Source organism: Chlorocebus sabaeus, chromosome 8, assembly GCF_047675955.1.
Source record: "Chlorocebus sabaeus isolate Y175 chromosome 8, mChlSab1.0.hap1, whole genome shotgun sequence".
NCBI lineage: Eukaryota > Metazoa > Chordata > Mammalia > Primates > Cercopithecidae > Chlorocebus > Chlorocebus sabaeus.
In genome coordinates this window covers 125409631-125427419 of record NC_132911.1, presented here as the reverse complement: position 1 = coordinate 125427419, position 17789 = coordinate 125409631, and the positions used below count along the sequence as shown (strand labels likewise).

Genomic DNA, 17789 nt, shown 5'->3' with positions numbered 1-17789 from the left:
TTTTATGTCAGATGTATGAGTTATGATTAGGTTTGGCCATGTGAGTGGAAAATAAATCTCAGGATCTCAAAATCACTAAATGAAGAGGAAAAGTCAAGCTGGGACCTGCTTAGGGCAAACCTGCCTCCCATTCTGTGCCTAATAAAGATAGCCACATACCTTTCTCACAATATGCCCACAAGGAAATTTCTTGTAGACAGAGAGAGGACAGACAGAACTCTCACCATCCTTCTGCTGAGATAAATGCATATCTGATTGCTTCCTTTAGAAAAGCTAATCATAAACTCCAAAGAACGCAACTATTTGTCACTCATTTACCTATGACCTGGAAGCCCCCTCCCTGCCTCGAGTTGTCTTGCCTTTCCAGACAGAACCAATGTACATTTTACCCATATTGATTGATGTCTCATGTCTCCCTAAAATGTATAAAACCAAGCTGTGCCCCAACCATGTTGGACACATGTCATCAGGACCACCTGAAGCTCTGTCATGGACCCATCCTTAACCGTGGCAAAATAAACTTCCTAAACTGATTGAGATCTGTCAGATATTTGGGGTTCTTATAGCTGCATTGAAAAGAAAACCCAACATAGCTTATAAAACATATAAATACATTTCTCTCCCATGTAAAAAATTATTGCCAGTAGAATAGTTCTGGTCTGATAGGGCATCTCCACTAAGTTCTCAGGAATCCATAACACAGGCTGTTGAGGTGTTTAGTCCCATAGGAAATAGAAGATAAAAGCTAAGAGTCAAAGCATTATAGAGCTATGATGGACTTTAGATTTCTAATCCAACATTCTGTGTTACAGATGACATTCCTGCTTTTCTGCTCTGATATCCTCAATACATGGCTTCCATGCTCAAGGTCATCTCATAGTCCAAGCTATAATAGCTCGTGGATACCTAGCCAACACATCTTACAGGATAGGCCATCACAAGGAGGAACACAAAAGGGGTAGTCCTCCTCTCTGAGCCAGGTCCCTTTGGTGGCTCCCATACAGTACTTACGCTCACATTTTATTGGCCAAAAATTAGTCACATGGCCACATCTAGTTGCAAAAGATACTGGCAGATGTATTATTGTAGTATGTACAAAGTGACCACAGATAAAATTGAAGTTCTGGTTCTAAAAAAAAAGGGAAGAATGGATACCCATTGGCAATAGGCATTCTTGGCCACAAGCATAGTGTTATGGGGTCAAAAACTCACATTTGGGAAGCCAGAGAAGGATTCCAAGAGGATATGATTTCTGCACTCGTCCTAGTTCACTCTGAGAATTACATGTATACATGTCTGTCTTCCCCACAAGACCGTGAGCCCTGAGAGCAGGCACTATATCCTCTTCATATCTATAACCTCTCAGAGGGGAGCTTTTTACAAAACAGAACCTCAATTTATTTTTGATGAACTGAGATGAAGGTGATGAAGTTTTTGAAGAGGAAGAGGAGAAGGTATGTCAGCTTTGCTAAAACTCTTACTGTCTTTTATCTTCAGGGAAAAAAAATGCCTCAGGTTTCATATCACAAAGGGAGCTTACAAAAATAATTCTTGGAAACATTTGTAACCTTGTAACAATTAAAATGTCTTCTTACTAATGGTTGATCCACTTTTTACTCATCTCAATGAGCAAAAGTCCTTCCTCCCCCACTGTAACCCTAGTCTCCACCCCAGCAGTACTAACTTAGCCTGGAGCCTTAAAGAAAAGCCAAATTCAAACTCAGGTGAAATCATAGGCTTTATGTGGGTAGAAATAGTGACTCAGGTTTGCAGAAATCATGACTTGCCATCCTTTCACAGAACACAGCTCTTGAAATAGGTATGACTATAAAACCAACATTTGGACACAGGTCATTATAATAACTGATTCCCAGATGAATCACATTAACTATTTCCAGATTTATGGGGTTAGCTAAAGTTGAAAATGGCAACCACTAGTTAAAAGAGTTCAAAACCCAAACTAAGACAAGTCCTGACAACATGGGGAAATTTAAGAGCAGCTGCTAACAGACCTTCTCTTGTTTCATCCCATTTCTTTTAGTTGGTTTGAGATTAGACACAAAAAGAATCTTTGAGATGACTACTGATTTACCCAGAAATGAAATCCAAGCTCTAACAGCTAGTTAACTTCCTATTTTGTTTCATTTTCTGTAACTAAGAAATGATTCTCTATACAGATGTTAATTATAGTAAAGCTGATGGAAACTTGGCTGCCATGTTCAGACACTGACCAAGTCTGGATCTGGCTGGAGACCCGGTTTAGTTTGAACCTTAGATTATATCTTGACTCTCTGAAATGCCTCTTCCCACTTTCCAATTCCGAGACAGCTTGATAGAGGCATGCCACCAGCTGCTTCAACTCCGACATTTCTGCATTATCAGTTGAGTGTGGAGGAGAGAAAGCAGACTGAACTCCTTCAGATTCTGCTTGGTAGACGTGGGGAGTCAGGCTGGAATGTGGATTTCTGAGGATCCCTAAAATGTGTTCTTAAGTGCTTTTCAACAAACAAGCTTCTTAGAGCTTTTTCTTGTCTCTTGGGAATAAGAGATAATTTTTTTCTATTATATTTCCGGTTTTCAAATGTGATGATTTGTGAGGAAGCTACAAAGCCACGAAGTCCAACTTACTGTTTAGGACAGTGGAACTATCAAACAGGACAAACTGATAAGCTCACAAAGTCAGGTAACCTAAAGATAACTACGAGTTGCTCATTCATCTCTGCAGCATGAGAAACACTTAAAGCACAACATCTTGAGGGAGGAAAGAGACAAGCTGCCCTTAAGAACAGAAGATACTCTTTTCTTTAGGTAGGTCTCCAAAAATCACCAGCCCAGAACTTAAAATCCATAACACCTAGGCTGTTGAGGTGTTGAGTCCTGTAGGAAACAGAAGACAGAAGCTAACTGTCAAACCATCACAGAGCTGTCACGGATTTTAGATTTCTCATCCAACATTCTTGTGTTACAGATGATGAAATCAGGACACAGAGAAATGTTTAAAATCTAGTCCCACTACAAATCGCTAATGGAGAAGGACAGAGATCCAACACCAATTTCAGTACCTCAGGAAACTCAGCTATTTATTGTCACTTTTAGCATAAACAAGGCTACATGTCAACTGACACACAGTTTATCTGCTTTTGACTGGAATCACATCAGCTCAGCATGGCCCATTAGTTTCTCATGGTAAGACGAAATAAGAATCAGATGAATATAAGATGGTCTGATGGAAGAAAAAATATGACTTTAATCTTGGCTCTATTAACCTTTAGCAAATTGGGTAAGCCACATAAAGCCTCTGAGTCACAGCTTTTTCACCTACAAAACAGAAGATAATTCTCACCTGAAGTGAAAGGATTCCAGAAGAGGTATGAAAAGAAGTCAACATAGCGTTTCGCCCTGTTTGTGCTCAATAAATAGTAATTATTGTTGTTGTTGTTGTTAAGCACCAGAAAGACAAATTGCCAAATTGAAGTTGAGAGGGTAACTGGCTGAATCCTTTCTCTACAGATTGCCAACTTTACAGAGAAACTGTTTTTTCCATTTTTGAAGAAACCCTAGCTTGTCTACCTGGGAGCTCGTATTCAAGCCTTCACTTAAGCTCTTGAATCCTCCAACGAAATGCTGCTCAAGCCTTCTTGTCCTGAATTACACTGTGTTCTTGGATACACTTGCATCCCACATACATTTATTGTGTTCTAAATGTTTCTGGGGTTGCCATGGTTTCAAATACTTATTTCTAATCTGCAGCAGAAAGTTTGAACTAAGTTTGCTAGTTAAAGGGAGGGAGGAGACATGATCATGACAGATTTTACTGTTTTATATTTGGTCACAAATAATCAAACCTTATATTTTTCTTATTTATAAAATGGAATCATTATATACCCACCTCATGTTCTTCATATTTATAAAATAGGATCATTATATGCCCACTTCATAAGTTTGTCATGAGAATTACAAAAACTAATACATGTCATAACATGTAGCTTTCAGTGTATCAGGTATTTAATACATATGATTATTCTTTATTCCCCAGGATGTCCTATCATAAACACTACATTACCATTAGTCTGGTTAACTCATCCTATCATAGACACACAGATATTTTTACCTCTCTTTTCTCTGCTGTCTTTCCAGGCAGGTTTTTCTCCCCCTCTCCTTTTTAACTATTTAATCAGTTGTAATTAGCAAACAGTAAGATTCCTTTTATTACTGGCTTTTTGTTACTGGTTTTATTTCTCTTTATTACACCACCTGAACTAAACTGCTAAATCATTAGGTAGGCAAGAAAAGATCCCAGAGAGGACAGACTGTCAGTCTTAGTCATTTACATAATTCCACTGTTGAGCAAAAAGCCAGACATGTAATAGGCATTCAGTGCGTATCAAGAGTTAGGCATGTGACTTTAGAATCCGAAATCTTCTTGCTACCTTTGGACTTCAGACAAGTTACTTAACCTTTTTCATCTCGACTTCCTTATGTGGAAAATAGAGATAAGGATGGAACTTTCCTCCCTGCTGTGTTGAGGATTGTGAACTGAAATTTATGGGAGGTCATTATTTTGGGCTGAGCCCCAACAGAACGGACAAAATCAAAATGGAGCCACTTATGCTAAGATTCCACATCAGCAAACCAAAACCACATTGTTTATCTAATCTTCTGAGAAATCAGGAGACAGATCATAGTCAAATTCCCACACAGGCCAGTTTTAGCCAGTATGAATGAGGAAATCCCCTCTGCTTTAACACTAATAAGGAAAATTACCAGAAACAACCTGATGTCAGCCAATCTGCTCTTTGTATTTTGCATTTCTTTATTCCTGCTCAAGCTATCTAATAAAAACCAACCATTCTGCCATGGCCATAGGGGTTCCTTATCTAAATCTTTAGATGAAATGCTGCCCAGTGCATAAATAGCTAACAAAGGCCAACTAGATCTTTAAATTCAATTTGTTGAAATTTTATGTGTGTAGTTTTTTTTCTTTCTCTCTGTCTTTCTTTACTTTTTTCTTTTTTTTTTTTTTTTTGAGATGGGGTCTTACTCTGTCACCCAGGCTGGAGTGTAGTGGCATGATCACTACTCATTGCAGCCACTAGCTCCCAGGCTCAACTAATCCTCCAACCTCAGCCTCAAAATTACCTGGGGCTACAGGCACATGCCACCATGCCTGGCTAATTTTTACATTTTTTGTAGAGATAGGTCTCGTTGTGTTGCCCAAGCTGGTCTCGACCTCCTGGGCTCAAGTGATCCTCCCACTTCGGCCTCCCAAAGTGCTGGGATTAAAGGCATGAGCCACCATGCCCAGTCACATTTTTTTTTTTAATAAGATAAAATGCAAAATGCTTACTTAGCAGGTTGCATATGTAAAAATTTTACAATTTATAGTCATTATAACTAAATAACTATTAAAGTATCACGTAATTGGCAGAAAATGCACAGGTAATTTGATATTATTTACCCTCTAGATCAAGGATTAGATGAACAGCTAGCTCAAGGCTTTTACAAACAAGGTTAGATGGACAGCTTCCTCCTCTGACCCTTTACAAAAAGGCACCCCAGGCAAACCACACTTTCCTGTTGTAACAATGCATTTGTACAGGCACTTTATTTCATTTTGAATGCCACTTCCTTTTCAACTTTCAGAAATCCTATCTTCCTTTCAAGATTCAAACTGAATACAAAGATCATCATCATGTCTTCCTGGATTCTCCAGCCACCTGCCTCCCACAGTCCCCTTCTCTCCCTTCAAAATACGCAAGTCTCCCCATCTCCCCAACTTCCACTATTCTGTGACAACCTGCTCACACCTCCCTGGCAGCACTGAATATAACTACTTGGCTGGCTTCTATGGCTTATCTCTATTAGATTAGAGACTTCCTGCCAGCCAAGTCATCTTCATTGTTTATCTCCCAGAGTAGAGAACACAGCAGGCCTCTGTTCCATTCCACTGGATACATTGGATTGATTTAGTTGGAATTGACAGCAGTTTGTGAAATCATTTGCCTCTGCTGTGTCTCATTGCCTTGTTAATTTGACAATTTACTCTGATTACATCTTACTGGAAGTGTATTGTCAGTTTCATTTCTAGAAATTCGTAATTAAAACAATAAATAGGATTGAATGGGGTGGGGCTGACTTAAGAGTGATTATAAAGGGATTTAAAAGCAGTATTGTAGAGACATGCAAATCAGTACTAAGATTCCACCTCACCTTGTAAAGTCTCTATTCTTTTTTAGGAGCTGATGAACTGAACACAAGTTTTGGTGTAATTAACAAGCTGCCTGGAATATGCATGAACTCCCCTAATTTTATGGATGCCTTTAATTCTGAAAGCATCTTCTGGGAGAGCTTAGCCTTTTCCATAAGTATGGATTTGGAAGCAAGCAGAATGGAAATAAGTCTGTGGTGTTCACATGTGCTTTAGTTTATGTGCACTTAAAAGTTTTAAAGAACTTTTTTTAAAAAAAACCTTTTAATATAACTCTTTTGTAAAAGTAATACTTAAAAGAAAATGTTTAATGATTTAAAAAAATCTTAGAGAAAAGAGCCTCCCATTTCTTGTTCTTTTTTTTTTTTTTTTCCCCGAGACGGAGTCTGTCACCAAGGCTGGAGTGCAGTGGTGCAATCTCGGCTCCCTGCGAGCTCTGTCTCCTGGGTTCAAGCGATTACTCTGCCTCAGCTTTCCGAGTAGCTGGGATTACAGGCACCCACCACCATGCCTAGCTAATTTTTGTATTTTTAGTAGAGATGGGGTTTCACCATGTTGGCCAGGTTGGTAGTCTCAAACTCCTGACCTGGTGATCCACCCACCTCGGCCTCCCAAAGTGCTGGGATTATAGGTGTGAACTACCATGCCCGGCCCTCTCATTATATTTCTAAAAAATATTTGCACAATTAAAATATCTCCATGTGGGCTGGGTGAAGTGGCTCACACCTGTAATCCCGGCACTTTGGGAGGCCAAGGCGGGCAGTTCAAGACCAGCCTGGCCAACATGGTGAAACCCCGTCTCTAGGAAAAATACAAAAATTAGCAGGGTGTGGTGGTATGCAGGTGTAATCCCAGCTACTCAGGAGACTGAGGCACGGATCCCTTGAACTCAGGAGGCAGAGGTTGCAGTGAGCTGACATAGCACCACTGCACTCCAGCCCAGGTGACAGAGCGAGATTCTGTCTCAAAACAAAACAAAGCAAAAGAAAACTCCATGCACATTGGTATTATATTTTAATTTTTTTTGAAAAGCACATGGACCTCTTTCTGATTTTTAATGTCTTGAAAGTAAGCACTCTTATTCCATATAAAGTAGTATTTTGAAATAATACCTCAATTGACATAAAATACATGTTACAATGAGAAAATAATGAGCCATATAAACATTGTGTGAATAATTGTAAATGAACTCATCACATTTTGAAAATGCCCCATGTTTTGAAGACCAGTGTATTAGTCTGTTCTTATACTTCTAATCAAGACATACCTAAGACTAGGTAATTTAAAAAGGGAAGAGGTTTAACTGACTCACATTTCCACATGGCTGGGGAGGCCTCACAATCACGGTAGAAGGTAAATGAGGGGCAAAGTCATGTCTCACATGGTGGCAGGCAAGAGAGCTTATATAGGGAACTCCCACTTATAAAAGCCTCAGATCTCGTGAGACTTACTCACTACCAGCAGAGCAGTATGGGGGAAACCACCCCTCTGATTCAATTATCTCCACCTGGCTGCTTCCTTGCCATGTGGTGATTATTACAATTGAAGATGAGAGTTGGGTGAGGACACAGCTGAACCATATCAGCTAGTGCACTGCATGAGTCTGTGCCTCCTTTGAGGTCTAAAAATTAAGCAACCCCTCAGGGTTACAAAGCTGAACGTATTCTCAGTCTCTCTGTGCTTCCCAATTAACTGGGATACTATTGGTACCTCTCTCATAAAGTGGACATGAGAATTAAAATAGAAAATGAGGCCTGGTGCAGTGGCTCACGCCTATAATCCCAGCACTTTGGGAGGCCAAGGCAAGCAGATCACGAGGATAGGAGATTGAGACCATCCTCAGGTGATTGAGACATTCTCAGGTGTCTCAAAATACAAAAAATTAGCCAGGCGTGGTGGTGCATGCCTGTAGTCCCAGCTCTTGGGAGGCTGAGGCAGGGGAATCGCTTGAACCCAGGAAGCGGAGGTTGCAGTGAGATGAGATCATGCCACTGCACTCCAGCTTGGTGACAGAGTGAGACTCAGTCTCAAAAAAAAAAAAAGAAAAAAGAAAAGAAAATACACATAAAAGGTTTAGCACAGTGCCTGATTCCTACAAATACTCAATAAACATTTCTTTTTATTGCTAAAAAATATGTTAAGTTTCCACTCTTTTCTTGATGTAAAGAAATGGGTGCCATCCTTTCTCCTCCTTTATTTAGAAGAAACCAAAAAAGCTGGAAGAATTAAAAATACCTTCTAACTACTGATGGCAGGAAGTTGGCCACTCAAAGCAAATAAAAATTGTTATGTTTCTGAAACTGCAGTTAACCAAAACATTCTATTAATTTTGACACTTAAAAGGCTAACAATTCTAATTCCCAAATGGAGTTTGGAGTCTTACATTGATCACATAAACTTCCAGCTTGGCGCTCAGGTGGCCTAAAGGTTATCAACCAGGAGGGTGGACAGTGGCTTTGAGCTGGCTATCCTGGATCTGCAACTTGAACAACCAGTTTTCACTGTCTCAATTGATCTGCTTCTTTGTCTTCAAAGCCACTTCTATTTATTTTTCAAGAGTTCAAAAGTTACTTCCTCTCTGTGTTATTTGCCCCACACACTTTCAGAAGGATGAATGACCCTGTCTCAGTGTCTCCACTGCGCTCTCTTAATATTTCTGTATTATCTACTCTGGACCTACTCTCTGTCTCTACCTACTATATACTACTCCATACCTCCTGCACTCCAGACTTTCATCTACTATATATCAACTATATCTATTCTATACCTACTTCCATCTACAACATGCCTCTATTAGTATAGAGGTTAATGGCTCTTTATTTTTTATTTTTTTGAAACAGAGTCTCACTCTGTCAACCAGACTGGAGTGCAGTGGTGCAATCTCAACTAACTACAGCCTCCGCCTCCAGGGTTCAAGCAATTCTCATGCCTTAGCCTCCTGAGTAGCTGGTATTACAGGTGTTTGCCACCATGCCTGGCTAATTTTTATATTTTTAGTAGAGTCGGGTTTCACCATGTTGGCCAGGCTGGTCTCGAACTCCTGACCTCAGCTGATCCGCCTGCCTTGGCTTCCTAAGGTGCTGGGATTACAGGTGTGAGCCACCGCAACTGGTCTCATTATTTATTTTCTAAACATGAAAGCAGGACTATTGTATCTGACCATGTTAATATGTATATCCTTATTAGATGATGTTTCAGAGATTCAATAAAGATTGTCTTCCAAGAAACTGGAGGACCTAGGATTTAGGTTGTTCATTAATTGTGTCACCATGAGGAGGCTGCTTAATATTTAGACCTTAGTTTCATTCGTCTAAAATGTTAATTTGGACTACATATGCCATGTGATCCCTTTCAGTTCCAGAACCCTATGAGTTTTTAGCATTAAGTAAATTAAAATCTGCATTTTTGTTACCTCTTTATTTCAAGAGTTAGAAGACCAGGGCTCAGAGAATTTCAGCAATGTTAATGGGCCTTAGTAAATAGAGCCTGGCATTTTAGAGATGGGCTCTGGAATCAGAATGCCTAGGCTGGAGTTTCTCCTCCATCACTTGCTCTATGATTTTAGGCAAGTTGTTTAAACTTTCTGTGCCTCTGTTTCGTTATCTATAAAATGGGAATAATAACGCATATCTATGGCATATGATCTTTATATAAAGATTAAACTAACACATGCAAAGTGCTGATTCATTCATAAGTATTAAATGTTAGCTTTCATCTTACCCTGATATCTCACACCAGTTTATAAGACAGCAGGTCCTGGAACTTAGTCTCCTCACCACACAGATAGTGCTTTTGAAACTATACCACATGCTCTCCAATATGGTGGTTTAATTAATTACAAACATACACACACACACAGGGAGATTGAGCCTGCTATGTATGCAGCACTGTGCTAAGCACTTTACTCTTTAACTCTCACAATGATTTTAATGTGAATATTACAGGTCCACGATACCTTAGGTGCAATTTCAAAATCAAAGAAGCTCCAAACACCAAAAGTACTTCAAAATTCACTGGATGACTTGAACTCCCCTAGAGGCAAAATCTGCCCTGATTGACATAAAGCTATTTGTAGACATACTTTATTCCATTTAGTGTGAATATTTATCTGATTCACTATAGAAATATTATTAATGATATATTTGGTTGTCTTTCTTTAGAAATAAGAGCCTCACTCTGTTGCCCAGGCTAGAGTGCAGTGGCACAATCATAACTGCTGGCTCTAACTCCTCGCCTCAAGCGATCCTCCTGCCTCAGCTTCCTGAGTAGCTGGGACTACAGCTGCAGGTCACCATGCCCTACTAATTTATTTTTTTAAATTTTCTTAGAGAGAGGGTCTTGCCATGTTACCCAGGCTGGTCTTGAACTCCTGGTCTCAAGCCATCCTCCTACCTCCCCAGCCTGGGCGACAGAGCGAGACTCTGCCTCAAGAAAAACAAAACAAAACAAAAACAAAAAACTTCTACACTCTCTTTTTAGAATGAGGGAAATTTTAATAACTCGGTTGTGCTGATAGCTATATATCTGTAAATTTACTAAAGATCAACTTAAATATATTTTATGGTATGTAAACTATACCTTAATAATGCTATCTTCATGAGACCATTAAATTGGAAAACATATATAATTATTAAGAATAATAAGGTTAATCAGGTACACTTGTAACCTTTCAAGTTTAATATTACTACTGGCTGTGATGTTTAATGTTTTTAGCCTCAAGTAGGGCTTAGCTGATACAAATACTTTAGTGCCATCCATCCAGGGTTTGAATTTATAATGACATGAATGGGACTACTGTTATAATTTTCACAAAAGAGAGAAGAAAAGACAAATATTCTAAAAAGAATAGTAAAAGGAACATGAAAAATTAATGAAATTGAAGAAACAAAATGGCATAAGATGGTATAAGTCCAAATATCATCTCTTTCCTACGTTTCCCTGAGTTATCCCACTCCATCAGAATTCATTTTCTCCCTCTGAACTTTCACAGAATTGTATATCTCTATAATGAAATTGAATAACTCATTCCAGTCATCTACATCTATTATACAGAATAGGGGCTTACCCTAGACAGCATAGACAATTTGTATTCATTTTTGCATTATTCATGGTGCCTAAAAAATGCATAAATAGGAGTTTAATAAACATCTAAATTATATTGAACCATTGTCTCAATAAAAGTTTGTACATAAAAATGTTTTTATTCTAAATTCCAAAACACATCTGAGTTCCAATAGTTTTGATTAAGGAATGATAGGTCATTATTATCACATCATTTTATAAAAGCAGAAACCAAAAGCTGGAAATTTTAAGTTACTTGTTTAAAATGACACGGCAGTGACTGAGTGTGGTGACTCATGCCTATAATCCCAGCACTTTGGGAGGCCAAGGTGGGGGACTGCCTGAGCTCAGGAGTTCGAGACCAGCCTGGGCAACATGGCAAAACCTGTATCTACAAAAATACAAAAAGTAGCTGGATGCAGTGGTGTGCGTCTATGGTCCCAGCTACTCAGGAGGCTGAGGTGAGAGGATCTCTTGAGTCTAGGAGGCAGAGGTTGCAGTAAGCCACGACTGCACCACTGCACTACAGCCTGGGTGACAGAGTGAGACCTTGTCTCTAGAAGAAAAGAAAAAATAATAGAATGACGTGGCTATCAAACAGTGGAGCTGGTATTTCAATCTATGTCTAGCTGACTTAAAACCCAAAACTTTATCTGCTTGTCTTGAAGATATTTGCACTTGCGAGTATAATATTAACAAATAAGTCATCTTGATTTAAAAAAATTCTCTGCAATAAATTAGTCAATGTTACAGACATGTAAAATTTTCTAATAGAGTTGGAAATATTTTCAGTTTGGGGGGTCAGAACATTATTTGGTTTACTTTCTTCTCTTCAGAACCTACCTGTTCTAAAGGAATACTCAAAACTATTGAATTTTTATTATTTTTCTTTAACTATTCTCTTTAAACAGTAAGAATTGTGTTATTAATCTATGAACTAAACAAAACAGTCAGAAATAGATAAGCTAGTAAAGAAAACACACACAAAAGAAAACAAAAGTGTTTATCATCAATTCCGTTCTTCTCTTTTTATAAGGCACTTTAGCAAATTATCTCCCAAAACCTATCTTAGCATGATCCAGTTGGGTCCTTTGCCACAATGAGAAGCCACAAGATGAACCATCAGATTTAAAAGGCAATAAATATACTACAGTCCAGTTTCCTGGGAAAGATAAAATGTTTTGAATTTGACTTCCTCTGTATCCCTAAAATTACTTCGGAAAGAAAATACTGATGAATTCCTCATTGGTCTTTTTCCTTTGTATGTTTTGTTAGTTGTTTTTTTCTGAAAAATAAACAAAAAAGCAGGCTGTGAAAAGTTGTTGTTCATTAATGAAACTCAAAAAGTAGTCAAATCCCTTTGAAGTTTAAGACAGCATCTGCTCCAGTGTCCAAAGAGAGTAGAAAATTAACATCTCTATCACATGGCTTTGAATGTCAAGTTACTGCCACCCAGAAGTTGCAGGTGCAAGGATATAGTTTTGTTTTATAAAGCATATTTGTGTGTGTGTGTCTGTGTGTCTGTGTGAGTACATGTGTACAAAATAAGGACCAGGTCTCAAAAAAATTCATGTTTTTAACTAACTTGCAAATATACTGAGGCTTATTAAGCTAAAATTGTCTTCAGGTGGATTTTTCTCAGTTATCTGTCAAAAACCATTTAGAGTTCAGTCAATAATGATCTGGGTCCTATTGTAGAAAATGAAAACTTCCTAGTGGACAACTTCACTTTACCAGTTCAGCTAATTGAAAGAAATATATTTAATAGTGGGAAGTCAGATTTAAGCAGCATGTAGAAGATGCTTATATCTCTTCTCTTTCTCAGTCAAGGTTTTTAAAAATTCCATTCGAATATTATAAAAATAATGATAAATACCATATTTTATTTTTATTTATTTATTTTTTTGAGACAGAGTCTCAATCTGTCGCCCAGGACCAGGATGGAGTGCAATGGCACTGTCTCAGCTCACTGCAACCTCCACCTCCCAGGTTCAAGTGATTCTTGTGTCTCAGCCTCAAGAGTAGCTGGGATTACAGGCATGTGCCACCACACCTGGCTAATTTTGTGTTTTTAGTAGAGATGGGTTTCTTCATGTTGGCCAGGCTGGTCTTGAACTCCTGGCCTCAAGATATGTACCTGCCTTGGCCTCCCAAAGTGCTGGGATTACAGGACTGAGCCACCGCCCCAGCCCCATATTAACTTCAACTTTATATATATATAATATATATATAATATATAATATAATCTATTATATAATATATAATATACAAATATATAATATATAAATATAAAATATATTATATATAAAATATATAACATATATAACTATATATTATGTATAAATATATAACACATATGTTATATATAATATATAAATATATAACATATATCTTTATATATTATATATAACATATATAAAATATGTTATATATAGCACATATAACTATATATAACATATATAACTTTATATATTATATAACTATATATATACAACTTTATATATGTTATATGTAGGCATTAATTTGTCAGTAGCTTTTTTTTGTTTTTTAAGGTATAAGGTTACATCATTTATTTGTGACCTTTATTCTGTTATAATGTAGACATTTATTACTATGAACTTCTCTAATAGTATTCCTTTTGCTGTATCCCATAAGTTTTGGTAAGTTGTAGTTTCTTTTCATGGGTCTCAAGATATTTTCTAATTTTCTTTTTGATTTCTTATTTGACCCAATGATTATTGTAGACTGTGTTGCTTAATTTATACATATTTGTAAATCTTCCAGTTTTCTTTCTTCTTTTTTTTTTTTTTTTTTTTGAGACAGAGTCTCACTCTGTCACCCAGGCTGGAGTACAATGGTGCATTCTCCACTCACTGCAAGCTCCACCTCCTGGATTCACGCCATTCTCCTGCCTCAGCCTCCCGAGCAGCTGGGACTACAGGCGCCTGTGACCACGCCGGGCTAATTTTCTGTATTTATAGCAGAGACAGGGTTTCACCATGTTAGCCAGGATGGCCTCGATCTCCTGACCTCATGATCCGCCCACCTTGGCCTCTCAAAGTGCTGGGATTACAGGCGTGAGCCACCGTTACCGGCCAAGTTTTCTTTCTTCTATTAATTTCCAGTTTCATTCCATTGTATTCATAAATGATATTGGATATGACTTTGGCCTTTTAAAATTTATAAACACTTGTTTTATGACCTAACATGTAGTATATCTTGGTGAAAGATCCGTGAGCACATGAGAAGAATGTGTATTCTGCTGCTATTGGGTGTAATGTTCTATACATGTCATTTAGGTCCATTTAATCTATAGTGCTATTTAAGACCTCTATTTCTTTATTAAAAGCCCAGGGCTGGACAGCTCCAGTGGTGATTTATTCCAAATATTTAAAGATAGATTAATGCCAATTCTTCTGAAACTCTTCTAATAAATTGAAGAGAAGGGAACACTTTTAAGCTCAGTTTGTGAGGCATTACTCTGATACCAAACACAAAGAAATCACAAGAAAAACAAGAACAACTATAGACAAATATCCCTGATGAATATAGATGCTAAAATCTCCAACAAAACATAGCAAACCAGCCAGGCGTGTAATCCCCACACTTTGGGAGGTCGAGGTGGGTGGAACACCTTAAGTCAGGAGTTCGAGGCCAGCCTGGCCAACATGGTGAAACCTCGTCTCTACTAAAAACACAAAAATTAGCCGGGCATGCTGGCGTGCACCTGCAATCCCAGCTACTTGGGAGGCTGAGGCAGGAGAATCACTTGAACCTGGGAGGCAGCGTCCTCAGTGAGCCGAAGCTACACCACTGCACTCTAGCCTGGGTGACAGAGTAAGACTCTGTCTCAAAAAAACAAAAACAAAAACAAAAAAACACAGCAAACCGAATCCAAAAACAAACTTAAAAGATTATACACCATGATAAAGTAGGATTTATCCCTGGAATTCAAGGATAGCCCAACATACAAAAGTCAATTAATGTGATTTACCACATTAACAGAATACAGAAAATAAACCACATGAGATAAATCACATCATCTCAACAGATTCAGAACAAATGTCTGGCAAAATTCAACACCCTTTCACAATAATTTAAAGTCTCAACAAAGTCGAACCAGGAGGACATTACTTCAACTTAATAAAGGACATTCATGAAAAATCCAAGCTATCACCATACTCACAGGTGAAAAACTGGAAACTTTTCTTCTAAGATCATGAGATCAGGAACAAGCCAAGGATGATTGCTCCTACCATTCCTATTTAAAATAGCACTACAAGTCTGAGCCAGAGTAGTTAGGCAACAAAGACACAAATGGGAGCTAAATGATGAGAATTTATGGACACAAAGTGGGGAACAACGGACACTGGGGCCCACCTGAGGGTAGAGGGTGGGAGGAAGGAGGAAACCAGAAAAAATAATATAACTATGGGGTACCAGGCTTGGTATCTGGGTGACAAAATAATTTATACAACAAACCCTTGTGACATGAGTTTTCCTGTATAACAAACCTGCAGATATACCCCTGAATCTAAAATAAAATTAAAAAAAAAAAAAATACAAATCAGAAAAGAAGAAGTAAAACTGTTCCTATTTGCAGATTATATGGTCTTATATATACAAACTAAAACCTCCATTAAAAAATCTGTTAAAACTAATACATAAATTTAATATAGTTGCAGGATACAAAATCAACAGCAAAAAATCAGTTGTCCAATATACTACCAATGCATTATGTGAAAAGGAAATCGAGGGGGCTGGGTGCGGTGGCTCACACCTGTAATCCCAGCCCTTCGGGAGGCCAAGGTAGGTGGATCATGAGGTCAGGAGTTCAAGACCAGCGTGGCCAAGATGGTGAAACCCCCATCTCTATTAAAAATACCAAAAAAAAAAAAAAAAAAAAATTAGCTGGGCAAGGTGGCAGGCGCCTGTAATCCCAGCTACTCAGGAGGCTGAGGCAGGAGAATTGCTTGGAGGTTGCAGTGAGCTGAGATCGCGCCACTGCACTACAGCCTAGGCGATAGAGTGAGACTCCATCTCAAAAAAAAAAAAAAAAAAAAGGAAAAGGAAATAAGGGAAATAATCATATTTCAAATAGTACCAAAAAATAAAATAGCCAGGCATACTGGCTCATGCTTATAATCCCAGGACTTCGGGAGGCTGAGGCAGGAGGATTACTTGAACCCAGGGGTTTGAGACCAGTCTGGGCAACATAGCAAGATCTTGTCTCCACTTAAAACATTTTTTTTAAATTAGCAGGGAATTGTGGTATGCCCCTGTGGTTCCAGCTACTTGGGAGGCTGGGGCAGGAAAGTTGCTTGAGCCCAGGAGGTCAAGGCTACCATGATCATGCCACACTGCATTCCAGGCCTGGGCAACAGAGCTAGATGCTATCTCAAAAAAAAAAAAAAAAAAAGAATAAAATATCTAGGAATAAACTTAACTAAAGAGGTGAAAAATCTGTATACTGAAAACTACAAAACATTGATGAAATGAATTTAAAAGATAACAAACAAATGAGAAGGCATCTTGTATTCTTGGACTGGGAGACTTACTATAATTAAAATGCCCATACTACCCGAAATGTTCTACAGATTTAATGCAATCCAATCAAAATCCCAAATGGCATAGTTACAGAAAGAGAAAAAAAAGGATCCTAAAATTCATATGGAACCATGAAAGACCACAGATAGCCAAATCAATCTTCAGGGAGAAGGACAAAGCTGGAGTCATCACACTTCCTGATTTCAAAATATATTACCAAGTTACATAACAAAACTGACATAAAGACAGACATATAGACCAATGGAACAGAATAAAGAGCTCAGAAACAAATTCACACAAACACAGTCAACTGATTTTCAATAAGGGGGTTAAAAATACATAATGGGGAAAAGATAGTTTCTTCAGCAAATGGTACTGGGAAAACTGGATATCCACATACATAAGAAAGAAATTGGACTCTTATACCACACACAAAACTATACTGAAAATGGGTTAAAAATTTAAATGTAAGACCCAAAACTATAAAACTGGAAGGAAATTTAGAGAAAAAGCTTGGTTTTGAGGATATCATGAATATAGCACTGAAAGCACAGGTAAAAATAATAATAATAAACATATAGAATTACATCAAACTAAAAAGCTTCTTCATAGCAAAGGAAACTAACACAGTGTAAAGGCAACTTGTGGAACAGGAAAAAATATTTCCAAACCAAATATCTGATAACGGGTCAATCTTCAAAATAGAGAGAGAACTTCTACAACTCAGTAAAAACCTAAAATGCCAATTAAAATATTAGCTAAGGACTTGAATAGACATTTTTCCAAAGACACACAGGCTAACAAGGATATGAAAAAAATGTTCAACATCACCATTCTCCAGGGAAATACAAATCGAAACTATACAATAGCATCTCATACCTGTCAGGATGGCTATTATCAAAACAACAAAAGCAAGTATTGCAAAGGTGTGGAGAAATTGGAATCTGTGCACACTGTTGTTGGGAATGAAAAA

At 37.9% G+C, this 17789-nt stretch overlaps 1 long non-coding RNA gene across 2 annotated transcripts in view; it reads left to right on the top strand.

Moving 5' to 3' along the window:
• The window catches only part of LOC140712331 (uncharacterized), a 32723-nt gene extending 26225 nt beyond the window's left edge, over nucleotides 1-6498 (top strand). Inside the window, exon 5 of one of the 2 annotated variants that reach the window (XR_012093861.1) lies at nucleotides 6220-6498. This is a non-coding gene — a long non-coding RNA (uncharacterized lncRNA). Of the gene's footprint in view, nucleotides 1-3510; nucleotides 3682-6219 lie in introns of those variants that run through there. The other variant, XR_012093862.1, reaches the window with a different exon arrangement.
• Nucleotides 6499-17789: the final 11291 nt, after the last annotated feature.